The 23210-nt window shown below is 33.5% G+C and overlaps 1 protein-coding gene and 1 pseudogene across 4 annotated transcripts in view; both read left to right on the forward strand.

Moving 5' to 3' along the window:
- The first annotated feature begins 1313 nt into the window (after positions 1-1313).
- Positions 1314-15247, forward strand: LOC120359678 (annotated as a pseudogene).
- Positions 15248-16410: 1163 nt separating this feature from the next.
- The window catches only part of LOC105196722 (elongation of very long chain fatty acids protein AAEL008004), a 34260-nt gene continuing 27460 nt past the window's right edge, over positions 16411-23210 (forward strand). For 2 of the 4 annotated variants that reach the window (XR_005576410.1, XM_011162794.3), the window contains exon 1: positions 16411-16760. The gene's annotated coding sequence lies outside the window, so the exon portion shown is untranslated. Of the gene's footprint in view, positions 16761-16927; positions 17155-20790; positions 21766-23210 lie in introns of those variants that run through there. The other 2 variants (XM_039457728.1, XM_011162795.3) reach the window with 2 other exon arrangements.

The following is a 23210-nucleotide window of genomic DNA, read 5'->3' on the forward strand; positions in this document are numbered from 1 at the left end:
TCGCATTGGATAAAATAGAAATATTCATGCTATGACTAGTGCGTTGAACCGAGCATGAAAGGCGAGTGTTGCAATGTACAACTGGTTTTTCGGATTCTCTCTCACGTTTGCTTGTCGCAGCGTTTCAATTTATTGATTGATGGCCTATCCTAACAAAAGTGATCGACGACGCCAAGCAGCCGTTCGATAAAAGTAAAATGGTCTATTGAGTTGCAAAATAAATTCAAGTTACATGCTATTAGTTGAACAAAAAATTTCTAATACTACTACTAATGACATATTATTCTGAATAATTATAATTTGTTATAATACTTACAATAAGAGCAATTCCGCGTGAAGCGGATCAGTCATCTCTCACAAACTTTTTCTTTTGCTATCAATGGTTATTAATAATAAGTTGCAAATTTTTGCATTATTTAATATATATTATAAATACCAGTAGCAATAATTAACGCAATAATATGTAAATGAATATTAACAAGGAAAGGCACCGCCTCAGATTTAAACGAGCTTTTAAGGGGTAACACCACTGTAGAATTTTTGAAAATCAATTTTTTTATTTCTTTATAAACTGCTTTGTACCTTCTAGAATGAGTTAAAAAAAGTGTTACAAAATTTCTTTTTTAAAATTCGCACTCCTTAAGTGTATTGGATTGCTTCAAAATGACCACCTACGGCACATCGATACCTGCTCGAAGAGAAAGGTGTCGGTCGGCAGCTCAGCTGTAGGTGGGTTGCAAGCGGTGTGAGGGGCTTGAGGGGAGATATTCTTTTTTACTATTTTCACAAATGCGGAATAGCATCTGGAATAGCTTTCCTGTTATTCGTTTAAATAAGAATGCAACTAGTAATTTTGTGTCAATATAATATAATAATTAAATTAAATATGAAAAAATTTCGGAAAATCTGTTTAATAAAAAACGTCTACATGACCCAATTTTCAACTATATGTTATCTGGATAAGAGAAGACAATAGTGACGTTAATTATTTTTGTTAATTATATATTTGCAAAACTACATCTAATAGAAACGAAATTTTCGAGTGGTTGAAAAGGATTTGAAATACTTATTAATATCAACCATCGGCATTGACGTCGAATAGATGTGCACTCATGTAGTCGGCGCCCTTGGATGAAAATAAAAGTAAATTTTAATCAGTCAACTGATCACGGTCAACCTGTTATATAACACGGACCCAAGGACACGCAGACTTCCATTAATAACGTGCTCTGCCGGAATCCTGCTGACACGAAAAGATTTATTTCATGGAAGTGAATGTCGTGCTTGCCCCCGAGGAATTAGGATCCGGTTGTTCCAAGGTCGCCCCATGTCCGACGACTGTAGCTCTATTCTCTAACTCAGAGTTCGCAACGATCTGCGCATTTTGGGCCGATTCCTTTTAAGCGACGTTCACTTTTACCCCCGCTTCCGCTCGCCGATGGTCGAGCTCGCGATCACGCGAGCGGCGCTCTGCCTCAGGAACATCCGTTAAAAATACGCTAGTAGCGTACCTTTCGAGAAAAACTTTTTTTTTAACTTAATTTTTATAATAACAATAATGTACGGTAATTAGAATTTAGACAATAGCTTTCTACATCACCCTTATGCAGTACATATTTTATTTTCTTTGATTTTTTAGTGGACTAGGCCTACTTGGGAAACCACATAAAAAAAACGCATCAATAATAGTACCTCATGTGTGATGTGGAAAGCTATGTACGGTAATTAGAATTTAGACAATAGCTTTCCACATTACCCTTGAGGTACTTTAGTAGAAGGGCATATATTCAACATACTTCTGAGATGGAAACGCCCCTGAGGCCACAGCGCTCGGCGCGCGATCGGCAGCTCGGTACGCGGGGTATATGAGACTCGCCGACCTAGACTCACCGGCAAAACCCAACTTTTTTTTGCGTCTGATCTCGAGACGGATCACGGAATCGAACTAAACATTCACCGCGAAGCCTAACCTACCCTAACCCAACGACGATGTTTTACGTAAGCAGTAAACCTGGCTTGGCCTACGCGAAGTGCTCCCAATACTTTCCTGGGATTCGGCCGCCCATCAATAACCCCCATTCCCCTTCGCTAACAACTCCGACGAATAGGCATTGAATATAGGCGCCGAAAATCTGCGCATTTTTGCATTTAAAATTTTTACATGCACTGTTATCTGTTTATCTTTACTTTTCCGTTTACATTAGTAGAAAAAATTGCTATTATATACGCGAACATTATTCGACAATATCAAAAAGTAGCTGATATTATCGTGATGACGATAATACACTGCTTACAGATGTTATTTATTTATACAGTTTTGTAATTTGCAAAAAAATTTCATATGTGCTATTGTTTTTTAATCTATATTTTTTCGTGTATTGTAATAGAAAAAATTTCTGATGTGTGCATATTTATTTTTAACAGAACATAATGACGGATGTAACAACAACGATAATACATTGTTTGGCAATGATAATATCATTTATTTATCATCAGTTTCGCAATTTGCAGAATATGGGATTTAAATACATTTTAGGTAAGCTAATTAGAACTACATAGAATCATTTTTACTGTTTATGCACATTCTCAGGATTAATTAAATTAATATTTCTTTAAAACTTACATAAATTAAAAGTTTATAAAATTAAGCTATTTTAAAAGTTACGTTTAACAGGCCGTGTTTTGAATGATTTATTTGACAGCTACGCTGAACTGTGTTACTTTACTATCCATTTTAATGATTTAATAATACCCAAGTTTTGATGCAAAAAACTATTATTCACACATATTTGAGTAACTATAAAAAATTTTTTTGCGCACAATGATTAATTGCTGGATTAAAACAACTGATCTATTTTACGAGCACATAAGTAAGATAAACATCAGCATTTCGCGCAATAACACAATTTGTTTCATTTTTGTATGATTTCGTGTGACAATAGAATCTTTTTTTTCGCGAATATTAAAAATACTAAATGTTTTGGCCGGTACGCCAACGATGTACGAGGTGTGTTCAAAAAGTATCGCGAATTTTGTGTTTTTTCAAAAATTATTTATTTATTCATGAATATCTATTTTGTCCCCTTCAAAGTAATCCCCATGAGATATTATACACTTGTGCCAACGGTTTTTCCAATCTTCGAAGCACTTCAAAAAATCATTTTTTTTTATCTTGTTCAGCTCCTCCTTCGATGCCGTCTTTATCTCGTCAAGCGTAGCGTAACGTCGTCCTTTCATGGGCCTCTTCAGTTTAGGGAACAAGAAAAAGTCACAGGGGGCCAGATCTGGGGAATACGGTGGCTGCGGCATCATTAGTGTGTTGTTTTTGGCCAAAAAGTCGCGCACAAGCAACGATGTGTGAGCAGGGGCGTTTGGTACGAATTTCGCGGCGACCCGTCTCATGCCCAAATCATTGATAAAAATCGAATGGCACGAGCCAATCGATATGTTTAGGTCCTCAGCAACTTCTCTAACGGTGATTCGACGATTGGCCAATACCATTTTCTCCACTTCATTAATTTTTTCGTCTGTTGTTGAAGTGCTCGGGCGTCCGGCACGCTCTTCGTCGTTCACATCTTCTCGGCCTTCTGAGAACATTTTGTACCACCGATAAACGTTGCTTCGGTCCAAGGTAGCTTCTCCGTATGCCACAGTCAACATTCGGAATGCATCCGCGCACTTAATTTCGTTTTTCACACAAAATTTGATACAGGTTCTTTGATCCATTTTTTTGAATAGGTAAAAATCGAAGACGATCCAAAACACGTGCAAGCAAAGCAGCTGTCAACAATTAAGTGAACATTCAAAATGGCCGAGCTTGTCGGCATAAGTGAGAGACATGAGTACCAACATAACGCCACAAAAAGATCGAAATTCGAATATACGTAACCCGCGAAAATTCAAAATTCGCGATACTTTTTGAACACACCTCGTAATTACGCGGAAAGAGATGCCTACTAATTATGCAAAACTGGACCATTCATAAAACCGGTTCTTCCCGAGCGGCGCGTTAAAGCTCACGTTACGATAGCGAAGAGTAAAAATCTCATATTTCAGTTTCTAAATTTGTATGCCATTTTTAACGTTACATAATGTTATGCTCGCTGGTACACACTGACAATTTAATTTATAGCGATACCGCGTTGGATACCAGCTCGGAACTCTGTCACCTGCTGATGACCTTACATTAATATAGTAATAATTAATCGGCGAAAGATAAAGAAATACAATAGTGTTACATTCCGTTCACTCGCGAACAAATGAATCACGACAATCTGTATTTTCTTCACACATAGATATTTCACATCAAAGTTATGTCCCGATTCTCGATTTAGTACGTCTCACGTCCTTGTTTATGTCAAAGAACCAACACGTGTAATTAAACCTGCAAGACCACCCAAAAGACGAAAACTATATTTGAAGGCACCGACATCATTAAGTTGTCCTAAATTATTTTAAAAAATAATTTTGAAATAATAAGTAATCTAATAAATAGTTTCCTTCTTCTCTTTATATAAAGAGCCAGTAAAATCTTTTCATCTTTTTTATAATCAAATTCAAATCCTCGAAAAGAGAGTCGTTATCAAGGTCGTTTCTAAGATTTTGTAGCTGATTCGTGACTTATTACACGTGTACATACTAGTAATAGAATCTTGAGCAATTATTTCTACAATTCTTTTTTTCATTCCGATCGTTCTTATTCGACGATTACGACCTACGTCAACTTTTGATGCCGACATCAAACAATTACTATTTAGAATTCTGCGGTCCAGTCGGTTAAAAAGTTTTGCAATCAGGATGCATACGATTTGGATAACGTACTGCATATAATCTTGCTGCACGTATACTTACACAGTGTGCTTTACCATAAATTAAATACATATCGGCGTATTTGTTGTTATTATAATGATGCATTCTTCTTTTATAAACAATAATTTTCTTTTTATAAACAATAATTTTAAACAATAATATGCTTAGTCGCAAAAGGAAATCATGATAGATGCAATTTTTTTCATTATTTTTTTATATTTGTGTATTTGATACATCTCAACTTTCCCAGAGGTGGCACCAGACATTACAAACTTTATGAATATTTTACTGGTCGCATCATCTAAGTATTTCACATAAAAGTAACTTTTTGTGAAAAAAAAATGTACCGATATAACAACGAATACAATGATATGTTTAGTTTACTGTGAAGCAAATTGTATAAACGTGCGTACGGAAAGATTGAATGCGAAGCATTATCCAAATTGCATGCATTCCGATCGAAAATCTTTTGAGCATTAGATGATCTCGGAATAGTAGAGGAGAAGAAACACCCATGTTTATTTTATATGTAATTAAGTGCTGAAATATACTTTTCAAAAGTTTAGAAGTGTTCAAGAATAAAAATGACTTATAACTTAATTGTTAGCTGTTGTGCATTAGTGTACTGGTAAAACTACAAAAAGTTGTCAAACGAATAAGTCTATAAGCAATTGTTAGAATTCGTCACTTAATAATGAAAATAACAGGAGTAGCGGTAATATCCGCAGTAGCCTCCTTCTCTTCTAATTAATAAAACTATGTTGAAACTGATGGTGATCGTCGGATAAGAATGATCGAAACAAAAGAGAAAATTTTAGAAATGATTGAAGACAATAAATTTACATTTGTGATAAGCAATTAGATGTTAATAACAGTTTACAAAATATTGAAAAATGAACAGTTACTTCCGTTTCATCGTACATAGATACAAAGACTAAAATCTAAGAAATTATCTATACCAGGGATGGGCATGATTGACTTTTAATGATTAACGATCGATGAATAAAAATTTATTTGTTATTTAGCCTTTTGTAAATGATGAATAAAAATTTATTTGTTATTCCGCTACTTGAAAATGATGAATAAAAATTTAAACGTTATTTAGTCACTCTTGAATAATGAATAAGCACTTATCTTCATTTAATACATCTTGAATAAGGAACAAAAATTTTTTTTCCTATTCAATTCTCTTTGAATAATGAAATAAACGACTGAAATTATTATTATTTTTATTCTATAAATTCCATAATAAATGTAATAAATATATTATATTAAAAATTTTAAAAACTATGTTAACCGATAACATTTTTTTTTCAAATGCTCCTTTACATTCTTTAATTATCAGTAAAATAATTTTAAATTATTAAAACATATATGATCAGTTAATGCTGAGGTACTTATTTATTACGAACAAAATTATAAATTAATCTTTATTTGGTATTCAGAATTTATAGAATAAAAATAATAATAATTTCAGTTGTCTATTTTGTTATTCAAAGAAAATTGAATAAAAGAATAAATTTTTGTTCCTTATTCAAAATGTATTGAATAAGGAATAAGTATTGAATAAAGAATAATTTAGTCAAGAATGACTAAATAATGTTTAAGATTTTGTTAGTAAGAAGACTTACTTCGGTCGCAGCTAGATCTTAGTGCTTATATTTATTTGTGTAATTTTATATACTTCTTCGAATTCAAGCAGAATGTGCGCCAAATTAATTTTCGGTCGTAACACAGCATAAATCGAATAAGAGTTAGTAATATCACTATTTATATTAAATTGATTAATTTAATATAATAACTGATGTTATTGATGAAATTATGTTAACCAATAACGTTTTTTTCAAATGCTCCTTTACATTTTTTAATTATTAGTACAAAATCATTTTAAATTATTAAAATATATATGTTCAGTTAATGCTAAGGTAGTTATTTGTTATGAACAAAATTAAAAATTAACTTTTATTTGTTATTCAGAATTTATAGAATAAAAATAATAATAATTTCAGTTGTTTATTTTGTTATTCAAAGAGAATTGAATAAAAAAATAAATTTTTGTTTCTTATTCAAGATGTATTGAATAAAGGTTGTATTGAATAAGTGATTATATTCATTATTTAAGAATAACTAAATAACGTTTAAATTTTTATTCGTCATTTTCAAGCAGCTAAATAATGATGAAATTTTTATTCATCATTCACAAGTGGCTGAATAACTAATAAATTTTTACTTATTATTTGTGAGATGCTGAATAACAAATAAATTTTTATCCATTATTTACAAAAGAACAAATAACGAATAAATTTTTATTCATTATTTATAAGATATTTGTTGTAGAGGCGTTTATTGCGGAATATTAGCGAATAGTATTCGCTCAAGAAAACACACTTAAGACACGATTATAATTATTGAAATAATTAATATTTTAAACGAATGAAATCAAAATTTTAAATAAGCAGTTGTGTAAAAAAGAAAATCGCGGGGTCTATACGCACGGGGAAATAAACAAAAGTGAGTTATTTGGGTTCGAGACACCAACGAAATGAGCCGCTTAGATATAAATACAAAGGCGCTTGTAACGCTAAAATATAAAAAAGAAATTATATCGAATTATATTTTCCGACAATATTGAATAACAAATAAACTTTATCCATTATTTACAAGAGGCCGAATAACGAATAAATTTTTATTCATCATTCACAAGTGGCTGAAAAACGAATAAATTTTTATTCATCGTTTATATGAGGCCGAATAACGAATAAAATTTTATTTATAATTCACAAGTGGCTGAATAACAAATAAATTTTTATTCGTCATTTATAAGAGACCGAATAACAAATAAATTTTGATTCATTATTTACAACGGGTTGAATAACGAAAAAATTTTTATTCGTTATTTGCAAGAGGCTGAGTAACGAATAAATTTTTATTCATCATTTATAAGAGGTCAAATAACAAATACATTTTTATTTATTATTTACAAGAATAACCGAATAACGAATAAATTTTTATTCGTGATTTTTTTATTATTTAAATGAAAAATTATTCAATAATGCCCATCCCTGGATACAAATAAGGTGTTATAGCCTAGCCATAACACGGTGCATGGCAACAAGAATCAATTACCATGACCCGAAAGTAAAACCATTTAGCAAGCACCTTCGCAATACGAGGCAAAATCAACAATCCCATAAATCCATCGGGCAACGACCGAAAATGTGTACGCGCGTACGCGCTAACAAAGCGGAAGTAATTGCGCCAAGCAGCGGCTTATGTTAGCGTAATCACTTCAGTATAAAAAGACCGCCCGACAATCGAGCAGCGCAGTAGCTTTTATGTATCTATACGCACTCTCGAAGCACTTTCAAAGCGCGCAATAGTTAGAGGGTTTCTAGCAATAGCTAATTCGGAACAACTTTCTAACAACTTCTACTAGAGTCCCTAGATTCGGAACGCACCTTTATGGATAATGCACCTTCATGGATAACGAAGTGTATCATGAACTGGCTGCAATAGGGGAGAAAAGTTCCGATTTTAAGAAAATATCAAAAATAACTAGTAAAATAATTTGTTGTTCCTTTGACTATTGACTGATTTATCATCAAATTTATTGTATTTTAGGATTATAAGGTTAATTGTAGTATATTATCATTGATTTTTGTACAAAGTTATTTATAAGTGTCAGAGTCAGAGAGGAACGTTTTACCCCTTCATGGGGTTAGTTGTTACCAAAAGCACTGGGGTAATTTGTTACCAAAAGATATAAAGTCATTTAAAGAAAAAAAGAAAACATCTTTTAATAAATCAAAACACGTGAATTACATTTATAATTAATATTTAATGAGGTAACGAGACAATCAGGTACATTAAAGCTAAACAACTGATATTTATATTTAATTATAATTATGTTAATAATCATAGAGTTTATAATAATTATAAACCACATTTGAAACTATATTTTATCTCATTTTTTTGTGACAAACATTTGTATTTATAAGATCAGTACTTTGAAATGATCTTTACGATCCTTCTAAATAATAAATTTAAAAATCTAATCTAAATAATAATAAAATAAAATAATGATCAGCTTTTTAGGAAAACAATATTAAGATAATCTTTGTAATCTTTTTACGTACCTAATTTAAATAATGATAAAATAAAAATGTAATCAACCTTTTAGAAGAACAATAAAAAGTTAAATATTAAAAACTTAAAAAAGAAAGCAGAAATAAGAACATTTTATTAAAATAAAAAATTTTTTACCTATGAAAATATGGCGCTACTGGATAAGAAAAGCAAGGAAAAGAATTGGCAGAACGAATGCAATAAATGTAACACTTGTAAAATATGCGTTTTAAAAACAATTAGAAGTAAGTTACAGATTAAGTTTCTTTAACATTTAAGTAACATTGTAAGTTATTATAATTTTCTAAGTTACTATTATACTTTACAACATTTGATTATTAGATAGATATTTAAATATCTAAGAGCGTCAAGTTTTTGTAGTTTAAAAATTTTTTATTTTAATAAAATTTTCTCATTTCTGCTTCCACTTTAATTCTTTGACACTAAATGTTGTATATTCCATTAAAACTTTTCCTGTCTTTTGTTATATGTCCGCATCCTATAATAAAATGAGAATCGATATAGACAACTGCACATATGCGACAGGGCAAATTTTTCCAAGGTAACAGCGTACCCCAAATTACGGTAACAACTAGCCCCATTCGACACATGTAACATCTTGATACAATTTTTTGCTTACATATTAAAATAGACGAATAAACACTAGTGTATCATATTTCTGAATGTCTATCCATCTACATAAACACAATAAATAATAGGAACTACCTTAAATAAGCAAAATAGACCAAAAAATTACGATAGACAAATATTTACTTACTTGATTTACGAGCATGTCTTTGCACAGACCGCGGCGTAAATTAAGTTAAACGCTATTTGCAATATTAAGATAGTTGCCGCACTTGCGTGATCGGTTGTTGTTTCGTGACGTACTTAGAACATATCGCTATTTTTTTTATGTTGAAATTATAATCACCGTAACATTGTACCCCAGGAACATCTTACCTCGGCCTCTCCTACTTGGTTTTGAACATCATAAAGACCGGAAAGGTTCCCAGGCACGTAGCGTTCATCATGGATGGTAACAGACGCTACGCGCAGAAACGAAACATGACAAAAAAGGAGGGACACTTAAAGGGGTATGTATCTTTGAGAAAAGAGTTTGCAAATGCTAATCTGTATATGTGTTACATATTTTATTTGTGACAGGTTTGATAAAATGATTGAAACGTTGAATTGGTGCATGGACCTTGGTATCAAAGAAATCACAGTTTATGCGTTCAGCATAGGCAACTTTAATCGTAGCCAAGAGGAACTTGATGGCCTCATGGATCTCAGTAGGCAGAAATTTAACAACCTCTTAAAAAATATATATGTATTTTAAATCAAGCGTTACAATGCGGCACAATTTTAAATCTTCCCAAGCAGGAAAGAAATAGTTAAAAAATGTTTTTTAAATGTTTATTTTTTTTTAATATTCCTTTTCTCAACTTATTTTGGAAAAAAATATTTATTTAACATTTATTTAACATTTTTTTTTACTGAAGAATTATTTTAAAAATTATTATCTCAAAAATACGTTTTTAAAACGTTTATTTAATATCATGTAAACATTTATTTTTCATAAATTAGTTATTTCAGAAAATGATTTTAGTTAACATTTTTTAAACGTTTAATTAACGTTTTATAAATATTTATTTGTCATTAATAATTCATTTGAGATAACGATTTTACAAAATATTTTTTAAATGTTTATTTAATATTATGTAAACATTTATTTGCTATTAATTGTAGGTTAGAAAAAATGATTTTAATTAACATTTTTTAAACGTTTATTTAACGTTTGGTTAATATTTAGTTTTCATTAATTATTTGTTATCGAAATAATTTCAGTTAACATTTTTTAAATCTTTATTTAACATTATGCAAACATTTATTGCTCATTAATTTTTCATTATACAAAATAATTTCAGTAAACATTTGCGTAACGTTTATTTAATATTTTTTTAATTTACTTTGTTTTTTTATATGTACTAGCAAAACAAGCGCGCGTTACACAACTTTCGATATTATATATAAGCTTCAAATTATAAATTTACTATTAACCCTGGATATACATAACGTGAAAATGCGATCTCTGCGATAACAGTAGCTCGCGATCAGTGTGTAGCGCGGGAGAACCAAAATCAGCATTACGAAAAAGCGTTAACAATAAACTTTGAGAAAGATACAATTATCGATTTATAATATCGAATAACATGCACTTTTTCAGATAGAGAAAGATAGGAGAAATATTTTTCAAGTTTTTATTTTTTATGAATTATTCATTTCAAAAAATAATTTTATTTAACATTTTTTAATGTTTATTTAACATTATATAAATTTGCTTTTAATTATTCACTTGAGAAAATGATTTCAGTAAATATTCATATAACATGTACTCAATATTTCTTTAATACTTTTTTAATGTTTATTTTTTATGAAGTACACCCACGGTAATTGATTCTGTCCTTCAGAATATTTTTTAAACTGAGAAGTCACCATTTTTCTACATACTCGCAGTTCATGATTAATATAACGACTAGAACTTATTGATCGTTACGTTAATCATGAAATGTAAGTATGTAGAAAGATAGCGACTTCTCTGTTTGGAAATTTTCCACATGGACAGAATCAAAGTCCTTGGGTGTACACAAGACTTAACGTCGTTATCGTTATTCGTTATTTTTTTTACGGTAACGAGCGTCATCTTTTTATGTCTGTAACGGTAACGGTAACGTCGTTACATTTTTACAGTAACGGAATTCATCCGTTACTTTTTCATTACTTAGTTCCTTATTATTTATTCAATAGATCGCGCGCTGATCGCGCATTAGAGTATTGATTGGATACAAATATTTTTATCCAAATCAAATGGAAGAATAAATTTTCAAAATCATAATAATGCGCAATGTACATACAATTAGAAAATGGTTTTAAATATTCACTTACTCATTAAATTAGTTTAAAATTGATTTGTATTGATCAATTTTTTTATATTGATCAATAATGTTTGATTAATCATCATTCATAATCAATCATAATCATTCAAATGTGATGATTATGAATCGTAATTGTAATAAATTTTAGTGAAAGAATCAGTTTTTGAGTGTACATAGAATGTCGTTTTATCACAATAAATAGGTTTTTTGTCATTGTTCTACATTAAAAGACTCCATACGATTTGAGTAAGAAAAAAACATCGGTTAAATTTTTTATTTTTAATATTTTACAGTTTTCTGACGAAAATTCAATTAATTGATAATATTTTTTTTACATAAATTGTATGGAATTTTTTCCAAATTTTGTATTTACTATGGTATAAAAACTTAAAATTTCTTTCGTTATGAATACCCACACACACACACACACACACACACACACACACACACACACACACACACACATATATTGTTGAAAAAATTTTGATTTATTTCTGAGATGTAAAATGTGACGAAGTTTAAATCTAAAAACAATGTTTAATCTAAATGTCTATAAAAATTGTGCAGTATAAAAATAGTAAAAAGTAAATAAGATATTAATATAAGGAATTTGAAAAATTATTAGACAAGTTAAATAAATATAAAAAAAACTATGTTCTATACAATTGTATATAAGTTTAGAGAATTTAAAGTTTTAATATTTACTACTACATGCAATATTAATTATTAAATAAAGTAATTTTAAAATCTAATAACTTGATACTTTAGCATTAGAAAAAAATGACAAAAAAATAACAAATCGTTATTTTCAAAGTAACGGTAACGGTAACGAGTTACTTTTATAAAATCACTGACGAATAACGTTAACGAGTTACTTTTTACAAAATGTAACGCGTTATTTTTATAAAATAACGTGCCTAACCCTGATTTTTAGAGACATATTGATGGATGCTGGAGTGTGCTTTCGTGCGTTTGGAAATTTGTCCTTGATCCCAGAAGATATAAACCAATTAATGGCTCAAATTGTAATTGCCACTAAGGATAATAATAAAGCATTTTTAAATTTTGCTGTCGCTTATACGTGTAAGTATATGATCATCGTAAATCATATTTATATATGCACTCACTTTTATATTTTGTACTAAATGCAAATGAAAATTTACATTTTTTTCCAATGTTACGTAAATACCTAATTTAGAAATATATATTTTTTTATTTTTTTATGTTTGCAGCAAGGGATGAACTTACTCATGCAATTACAGATTCTGCAACGGCTGTAAAACATAATGAAATCTTACCAGAAGATATTACCGAAGAGTTAATATCTGACTATTTGTACACTTACCAATCCTCAAATCCAGAGTTATTGATTCGTACGTCTGGAGAATGTCGACTTAGCGACTTTTTGATGTGGCAGGTAAGAGAACGTACTTTATTCTTGTGACTTAAATATATATTTCTTCTCATAACTTATCAAAACAGATCTGCATTTAAATAATTTTACTAATTTTTTTTTAGCTTTCCAACGCTTGCCTCTACTTTACTGATACCTTATGGCCTGAATTCAACTTATGGAACTTGCTCGGTGCAGTCTTTTATTATCAAAAATGTTATTATATGTATTATATATTTAGAAAAAACTCCCTTTTCTCGTAAAACAGCATTTTATAGTATTCCAACTTTAGACAGAGTATATGCGAGTAACATCCGCAAACCGACCTGTTCGAACGCATTTTGTCCAGTTTTTTTATGTAAAATAGTCACAAAAATTTCCACTTACATACTATATGGATCGCATTTGCCCTAACAAAACTTTGCTGCCGTGACGTTCGAATTCTAGTTGATCAAAAAAGTTGGTCAAACATATCAATCGAAAGAGGAGATTTCAAACTTTTTTTACGTCTTGCTCCGAACCTCCTATCTCATTCCGTCTTCAAATAGCAAGCGTTCAAAGCTTCATGTGGGGTCAGATCCACTTACGTGTTTAAGAGTTAAATTAAGATTACATTAACTTAAGTTAAATTTAAAAGTTAATTTTAAATAATATTATTACATTAAATTAGATTACTCTATTTTATAATAGTAAAACAATTGCAATCATCCAAAATAAATTAAACATTTTGTTTTTAAATTGAGTTTAATGGCATTTTTATATGAAATAACAAAGAAATATTATTATTTAAATAAGATTACTTTTTCCTTTCACAATTTCTTTTTCTTACATAATCTTTTTACGTAAAAACTTTTAACGTGGAAAATGATGTTTATGATTTAAGATTCATATGTATTTTAAAAATAACTATTTGAAGTTAAAAATTTGTTTATTCAAAATTAATTAAGTTAAAAAGTAAAACATTTATCTTTCTAATTGCACAACGTTTAACTTTTTGACTAGTTACTACTCAACCATGCATATACTGCTACATAAATAATTTATTATAAATTAATTTATTATATTGAAATAGCATATAAAAATGATAAGCCGTGTTTTAGATGATTTATTTGACAGCTACGCTGAACTGTGTTGCTTTCCATAGTGATTTTACTATCCATTTTAATGATTTTATAGTATCCAAGTTTTGATGCAAAAAATTATGATTTACACATATTTGAGTAACTATAAAAAATTGTTTTGCGCACAATGATTAATTGGTGGATTAAAACAACTGATTTATTATACAAGCACATAAGTAAGATAAACATCAGCGTTTCGTGCAGTAACACAATTTGTTTCATTTTTGTATGATTTCGTGTAACAATAGAATCTTTTTTTTCGCGAATATTAAAAATACTAAATATTTTGCCGTCAACGATGCAATTACGCGGAAAAAGATGCAAATACTAATTACTAATTATGCAAAACGGGACCATTCATAAAATCGGTTCCTCCCGAGCGGCGCGTTAAAGCCCACGTTACGAAGAGTAAAAGTCTTATAAAAAGCGATAGTGTTTCATGCGGACTACGGAGCGTTACATGATTTTGGCTTCTAAATTTGTATGCCATTTTAAACGTCACATAACGTTATGCTCGCCGGTACCAGAGAGAAACCTGAGAGAGGCCATGCCGTCGATTTTCGTGTGACGCTTTCTCTAGGTCGTATACCTTTTTTCCCGTAGCTGCTACGGACATACACCAATCGAGCGGGAAAAAAGGTGGATCCAGCCATATAGTTCCGCCGACTGAAAATGTGGATCCATTGGCGCCACTGTACGACCTAGAGAAAGCGTCACACGAAAATCGACGGCATGGCCTCTCTCAGGTTTCTCTCTGTTGTAATTATAATTAGAGTATAAATAACAAAAACGCTTGTGACCTTCTGGATTAGGCAAATTTCACACTTGCTTCATTCACCGCCGCTGTAAATCCATCATAAAATTATGGTTATACGTCGTACCGCGGGATGGCGCCAGATTATCGAAAAACGCGCCTCGCCGTTGTCGCGAGCCGAGTCTCGTCGCTCTCGTACCTACGGCATCCACCCATTCCGTCGCTTCCGTCATATCCGTTTCTACGCGATTATCCATACTTGGCGCGCGATTACCGATTAAATTAAAGGACACGAGCGCTCTCAACGAACGTTACATAATCTCGGGGAGGGGGGGAAGCGGAAAAAGGGAGGTCCGTGCACAGTAAGAGAGAGAGAGAGAGAGAGAGAGAGAGAGAGAGAGAGAGAGAGAGAGAGAGAGAGAGAGAGAGAGAGAGAGAGTGAGAAAGAGAGGAGCCGGTGCGGAAATGTGATGTAAAACACGGGGGAAACGAAACGGAGGCTGTAGATGAGCACGGATGAGATTACATCGCGCCGGTACCGAAGGGAGACGGAAGAGCGCGACGGCGACGACGACGGTGGTGGTGGTGGTGGTGGCGACGACGGCGATAGACTGGACGCGATCGGGGGGGGGAGAAAACGATCGACTGCTACGCGCTACTAAGTGAGCAGGCGAACGAGCGAGCGAGCGCGCGCGGCATAGAGGCGAGAGACTCGTCGACGGCGGCGGCGGCAGGTAGTGGACGGACGGCAGCGGACGGCGGCAGCGTCGGGCTAAAAGGCGGGGACGGTCGTCGCTCGAGCGTGACCGCGTGTGTGAGCTTATAGCATCGCGGCGCCAGTCGGCAGTCCTTCGTTTTCCCTTTCTCTCTCTCTTTCACCCAGATCTCTCCTCCGTCTCTCCTCCGTTTCCAACCGTTCCAACGTCCCTCTTCTTCCGCTTCGCCTCCCCCTTTCGTGCATCTGCCGCCGGACGACGTAGAGAAGAGGCGGTGGAGGAGGAGAAGGAGAAGGAGAAGGAGGAGGAGGAGGAGGAGAACGACGGCGACGACGACGACGACGACGACGCGTGCCGCTCGACGGCGACGGGCGAAGAAAACCTGCGGCCGACGGCGGACAGTCGTTATTCGAGTTCACCGAGTCGCGACGACGAGAGCTGACGACGGCTAACAACGCGTGATCCCCTCGTCATTCACTCGTTCGCTCGCTCGCGGCACACTTCATCGTTATTTCTATATCGTTGCGGCCGCGCGGGAACCGACCGACCGACCGATCGACCGACCGACCGTCCGCCGGTGCCGACAGGGGAAGTAACGACGATCACGGAAAAAGCGGCGCCGAGGTTGTTGCCTCCGCGCTTGCCGTTTTCGAGCGCGGAAGGTAGTGGTGCGTCGCGTACCGTGCGTTTATGTGTGCGGCCAGGTGACAGAAGGAGGCGAGAGAACGACGAACGCGGGGTGTTGTCACCGCTGCTATCGCTATCGCTGCCGTTCCTGCTGCTGCTGCCGGTTACGTGGTGCTCGCGTACGCGGGGTGCTCGCTGGCGTCGACCGTCGAAAGTGAACGGGCAGAGGAAGGACACGAGTTCGGCGAGGGCAAGGAAAGAGACGTGGAGTAGCAGGTGGGTGTAACCCGTCGTGATAATTCGCGCGGTCGCGTTACAACGGGGCGAGACAGGGCGGGGTGGATCGAGCCGGGCCGGGCCGGGCCGGGCCGAGCCGCCGCCACCGCCGCCGCTGCCGCGTGATCGAGGAGTGTGCACGCGCCGCGCGTGTACCGGCGTCCGTGCGCGGCTTTGAGGTTAAGTGACGCACCTGCGATCGATTCGCCCCGCCGCGCGCACGGCGAGGAACGCCCGGCACGAAACGGAGGAAAAACGGCGCGACGCGCGAGGAAAACGCGCTTCCTCGACTCGTCGGGATGAATCCGCGAGAAACTCCTCGGAACTTTGCTCTCATCCGCGAGCCATCTCTTCGGGTCGATTAACCTTTTACTTGACATGTTGTTCTTACTCGGTGAGTCATCCTCTTCTTTCTAAGCAGCAGACTGTTCTAACTCAAAATAATTTTGCTCCAAGCTCTTTACGTGATTCTACAATCCGTTCCACAGTAGTAAACATCAAAATCTTTTTGTTTACAATGGGATTACATTCTCAGATTTCGGTCGTAAATCCCATTGATCGCGAGCAGTCGCAAGTCGAATAATATTTACGTATATCACATGCAAACGAAACATGCGAAATGATTATTTTATTACTAAAAAACGATTATAGACCTGTATTTTTGAATGACATTTTTGTTATGGCAATTCTTAACCTTTTTAAAAATTAAATTCGAGATAATGGAAAATAGAGAGATACCTGTAATCATAAGTAATTGTAAGATGACAATTGTACGTCAATTTCTGCCAATGTAAATTAGCTTTAATCTCGGTTTAACTTTTTATCTTTTTCTTACTCCAAGAATAAGAAATACCGCAAGTTAACTTACGTTAATGGAATACAACTACGTTTACGCTATCGCGGAATGGCTTTAATTCGCGGTTCGTTCAGATTTCACGATACGATACTCGGCTTGTTTGCGCGTTATCTTTACGCGATGTCTGTTACCCTTGAACGTAAAAAAGTTCAAGCTAATGATGGAGAAGTTTGAGATTCGCTCGAAGATCGATTTTCACTCATTAACGACGCGTTCAAACATCCTACACAATGTTTGATCTTTTCATGTCAGCGCAATTTATTAAGCTCTGCATACTTCTTATCTCGATAAGATAAAGTTCTTACGAAGGAATTTAGAAGTTTATATTATGTGTATATTTACGTGATAATATTGATATTATAAAAAATATGGAACGATATAACGCCGTTAAATATTAAAGAATCAAATTTAATTCAATTCCTCGAATTAAATATTATTTCGTTATTTTTAACTTTTACATGTCCAAAATTTCTTACTTTAACACAAAATCTGTACTTAAAAGAACAATTTCGTCTAACTTCATCAACTTATTTCTGTGGTTAAATTGCTTAGTCTCAAAATATGTAAGTAGTAACGTATGCATCTCATAAATAATAAATTGAATTTAAATCAAATTTAATATTATAATTAACTTGTTTAACCTCATTGTTTAGTTTAAATTATAAATTAAATTAAATTTTGACGTATATATTAAGTAAGAACAATGGCGATCTACAAGAATAACTAAAAATAATTCAAATTGGATAGAGTTCGACGTTCCGAATTTAACAATGTATGTCAAGTAGTAAATCTCAGTAATTTCTGTAATATAATATACATAATATACATAATATACATAACGTAATTTTATGTAAATAATATTCTATCTAAAAAAGATAATTTAAAAGTAAATTACTATTGCGCGCAAAACCACGTCAAGGATGATGCTTCTGAGGGAATAAATAATGCAGGCGCAAGCTTTCCAATATATTCCGAATTCTGTTACCATTGAATGTAAAAAAAAAGAAGGTCAAACTGAGAAAATTTTTGAAGTTTACTCGACGAATCGTTAACGATGCGTTCAGATAAAATCCTTTACAGAGAGAATATTTAGTCTTTTGTTGTTTGTACAATTTGTTAATCTTTGCTGTTATGTTAATGGAATGTTAAAGGAATATGAAAGTTTATATTATGTTTATGTTTATGTTATTATCAAAAATATGGAGTAGTTTTTCTCAGAGATAAATAATGCAGGTGCAATTTTTCCAATATTTCTATTATCTTTGTATGTAAAAAAAAAAGAATCAACAGTCTGTTTGAAATGTCAGTCAATTAATTTACGTTGCGCCATTTTTTATTCTATAATTTGTGACATTTACGTTTGCAGTTTACTCGTAATTATGCTCAAGATGGAAAAGAGTAATATGTAAACTTATTGAGATAAAATCGAGTAACGTTTAAAGAAAAAGCCTCGTTTTTGTTCGTTCTCCCACGCGCGATCACTGGCAACGTAACAATTCAATCAGCGTTTTCGATAAAACTACGCCGTAATCATACGCTTTACGCAAAATTTACTTTCGTTGTAATCGCCAAGTCTTGCTACTCGAGCGGTTCGTTCGCTTTCTCTCTTACGTTCAAACGGCATGTTGTTAAAACATTATATTAGCTGATAACTAATAATCACCGCAGTGAGCATGAACTTCTTAACTTACTTCAGTGCTCTTATATCTTCATTTCTCTCGTTCAAACTGCGCAAATAGCCGACAGTTAAATTCCAATTTGCGGTATTCGAACTTCCGTTCCGATAAAATTCTAAATCGTTGGAAATTTCCTCAATGGAATTTTAATGGGACACGCAAATGTAAGTTCCCTTTATTAATTAATAAAAAAGTACACCGCCCATGAGAGAGAATCCATGTCCTTTGAATCGCGTGTGTCGCCTTCGCGTTGTAATGTCCATCGAAAATGTTGCTCGGAGCAAATAAATGTCGTGACCACACACGGCGTTATCAGAACAGTAACTTTGTAATTTGAAAATACAAATGCAAATGCGAAATTAAAACTTTACAAGAGCAATATCGCATTGCCGTGAGTATTGACTTTGTAGTTGCGAACGTTATTAAACACTTGTAAAAAGAACTAGGCAACCTGATGATTTACATAAATTATATAAATCCGAAACGTTTACTCTTTTTTTTTGCTTTAGAATAATCATAAGAACTTTCTTGCGATTTTTTCTATTTTTAAATATTTATTAAAGTCAGTATTATAAAATTAAAAAAATATAGGGTGTTAGGTTAGTGTGAAATATTACATATGTAGGATGTTGCATACTTTTTTTCAATAAAAGAAACATTAATTAAATTTTGTGAGAACACTAGGTGTTTTTTACAGAATATATAAATTCGAAATATACGTGGTTTTCCTTTTTTTCTTTACTTTAGAATAATCATGAGAATTTTCTTGCAATTTTTTTTAAATTCTAAATATTTGTATTCATTAAATGTATTCATTAGTACAAAACTTGGAAAAAATGTTGGATGTTTTATACACATAATTGTGTTTAGATGATATCGCAAAGTTGCTTGTGTTAATAAATAAATAATAAATGCTGCACCTGCTGCACGAGTCGGAAACGTAATCGTGCTTCTGTTTTTGAACTCCGCGGAAGGATATCTGTTCAATATTTTTATCTAAAAAAAGCACTGCTTTTTTCATTAAACTGTTTTGATTTTGAGTACTTAACGAACAGGAATAGTTCTTGTATGCAAATTGACATATATGTTTTACACTTATGTAACAAAGTCAAGAAAGTAAATATCAAGAGATACGAAAGATTTGAATTGAATACAAATATTAGAGATTAATCTCTAATTTCTTGGTTCGACATTATGAGGTACGATAGTTTATCATGATATTATGTAAAAGTTACTCACTCGGCAATGTTTTTTTGAAAGTTTTTTTATATATTTCAAAAATATTATTTAACTGATTGGCTAGTGGCAATTTACATTCGCTTTATTATAGTCAATTCAAATTATAATGAAAATTTTCTGAGCCTAATAAAAGAAAAATCTTAACAAGATAATTACTACTTTTTTTCATGATAATATCAAGCAACTTACGTCAAGAAAAGTGTTACGTGAATGTTAACGTTTTCAGATTTCTAATTTTCTAATTAACTATGTACTTAGAAGTTAATTAAATCGTTAAAATGCAAGCATTTTGTGATTGTATGCAAAAGCGCACTCAATTCGCGCATCTAATTTCTTCTTGTATGCCATTCGTAAAATTGTCAGCAGTCATTGGTAACACGCATCGCGATAAGCATCGCGTTTAGATGGTATTGCAGAATTGCTCGTGTTAATAAATAAATAAATAAAAAAAAAATGCTGCACTTGTATAACGAGCTGGAAACGCAATCGTGCTTCTGTTTTTCAACTCCGCGGAAGGACATCTGTTCAATATTTTTTATTCAATATTTATGCATATCTATTCGAATGGAATCTTCTCGCGAGTTCTCACGTGCCCGCAATGTTACACTCCACTGGACGGATTAATTGAAATAATCTCGACTATGGTCCGGAAAAAAAAACGCAAAGTACATCGTATAAATATAGAATACACGCGCTTTGACCGCATAGTCGCGTGCTAACGTTGGGTTATCGATAAAAGTCTCGTTTCTACGTTCGATCGTTGTATTCTTACACAGTACGAAGCTTAGTTCTTTCGACCCTTTATAGTAATGGATTTTTTTTTTTGTTTAATTTTACGATGGATGTTATGATAAAATTCAAGGGTTTGCGTCGGTGTCTGAAAATTGAACAATATGTGCATCGAAAACTGATTGCCACGAAACTATGTATATAATTATTGCCATCTTGTACTAATATTGTGCGATATTGCAATGAGACATTCTTTCGAAGAATTTGCTTACGAAAGAATCAAGAGAAAGTGCGACTTGCATGGCTGATTACGTACTCAAGTTTCAAATACGATTTCTGCGTATGGCATATTTCGGCTGGAGCTGATCGAATCAATTGTCGATTGATTAAGCATCAAGTGCAATTATCTTAAATAAAACAATGAAATGTTGGAAAAGAAAGATCTGAGCAACGTGATTTTTATGCAATTTCTGTATCTTCCAATCTTCGTGCGTCCAATGCCAACGTGAGTATCTACTGTTCGAGTAACACGTATTCATAATAAGAAAATTTCAAATATCAAATTATGCTTGTTTCATCATTTGCGATTTCTGCTTTAATCGTGATCGTCGCAGCCGAACATGACAACAGCTTTTACCTCGCTCTACTGTTGTCTTTCATTGTGATAACGTAATCCTCCATTGCAATTAATTGCAAATGAACGAGGAACTACTCAGTAATTGTGGTAATCAAAATTCGCTGCTATTGTTCTTAATTATGACTCGAAGGTAAAATTCCGTCAACGATATATAAAAACGATAAAGCAGTAATTACGTTCACCGATATTATTTAATCTTTATTACGTGTCGTTCGTATAATCGGCTGTATTACTGCAAGACGGCAAAAGCAAATACAACTTTCTACTCTCATAGAACGCTATAAATAACGCGAAATTACGTTCACTTAAAAACCATAAAGTAAATGCTACCGTTTTTCTAAGTTCGCGCTACAAATCGTGGAATCTTCCGTCGTTTTCTCTGCTTTCTTCTTTCCATTGTTATTTACACGTTTCGCGGAGTGCAACTCGCATATTTCATAGGCAAAACCTACTATGCTCAATTATGTAGTCCGTCAATCGATTTACAACACTACAATTTATCAGTTAAGTGCCACATAATTTTTGTTATTTTTTTTATTTTTTTATTTATTTGATTATTTAACACGTATTTTGATATTAGAATTATGTATTATTTATTTTCTAATTCTCTTATGAAGATTTAAGTAGAATTGTACACGTCAAAGGGTATAGCGTAATAAAGAGAGTGATGTTGGGGCCCCGTGCGTAATCAATCGTTATATTGGGCAAAATATCCACCCAGATAAAAGAAAATGTGCTAAGTTTCATTTCAAAAGATCCTCACAATTCCGTAGCGTAATTTTTTTATTTGAGACTGCTGTCACCAATTGTCATGTCCGAATGAGTGGTATGCCCAAAAACATAAAACAACTTTTGTTAAGAATAAAAAAAAGGGGAGGGAGAGTTGGAAGTCGTTGATAATTGATAAGAGATGAAGTAGACGAATTATTATTTATTTTTAATAGAGGTTCGTAGAAGTATAAACGTATGTAAGTGAGAGTGACTATGTAACATTTGATGTTACAGCATTTTCGTTTACGGATTCAAGGCGAGGTCTCGCGGCGCGTGGCTCGCCAAAGCTCGTTATGGCTCGAGCCTATACGCGCCCTGGAAACAGGGTGGCTCGTTGTCACTCGTGGTTTTAGCCTGCTTTTCCCAATCTGCGAGCCGAGCTTGTGACAAGCCTAGACGAGCCACATGCCGTGGAACCTCGCCTGAAAACGCGAATAAAATCAATGGAATGGAACAACTGAAGCGTGCTTTTCGGATTCCCACGCTTTCGAAAAATATTTCGCGATAATGATGAGTGATAGAGTTATAATTGTGAGCTGGCA

The sequence above is a fragment of the Solenopsis invicta genome, chromosome 15 (genome assembly GCF_016802725.1).
Source record: "Solenopsis invicta isolate M01_SB chromosome 15, UNIL_Sinv_3.0, whole genome shotgun sequence".
Classification (NCBI taxonomy): Eukaryota; Metazoa; Arthropoda; class Insecta; order Hymenoptera; family Formicidae; genus Solenopsis; species Solenopsis invicta.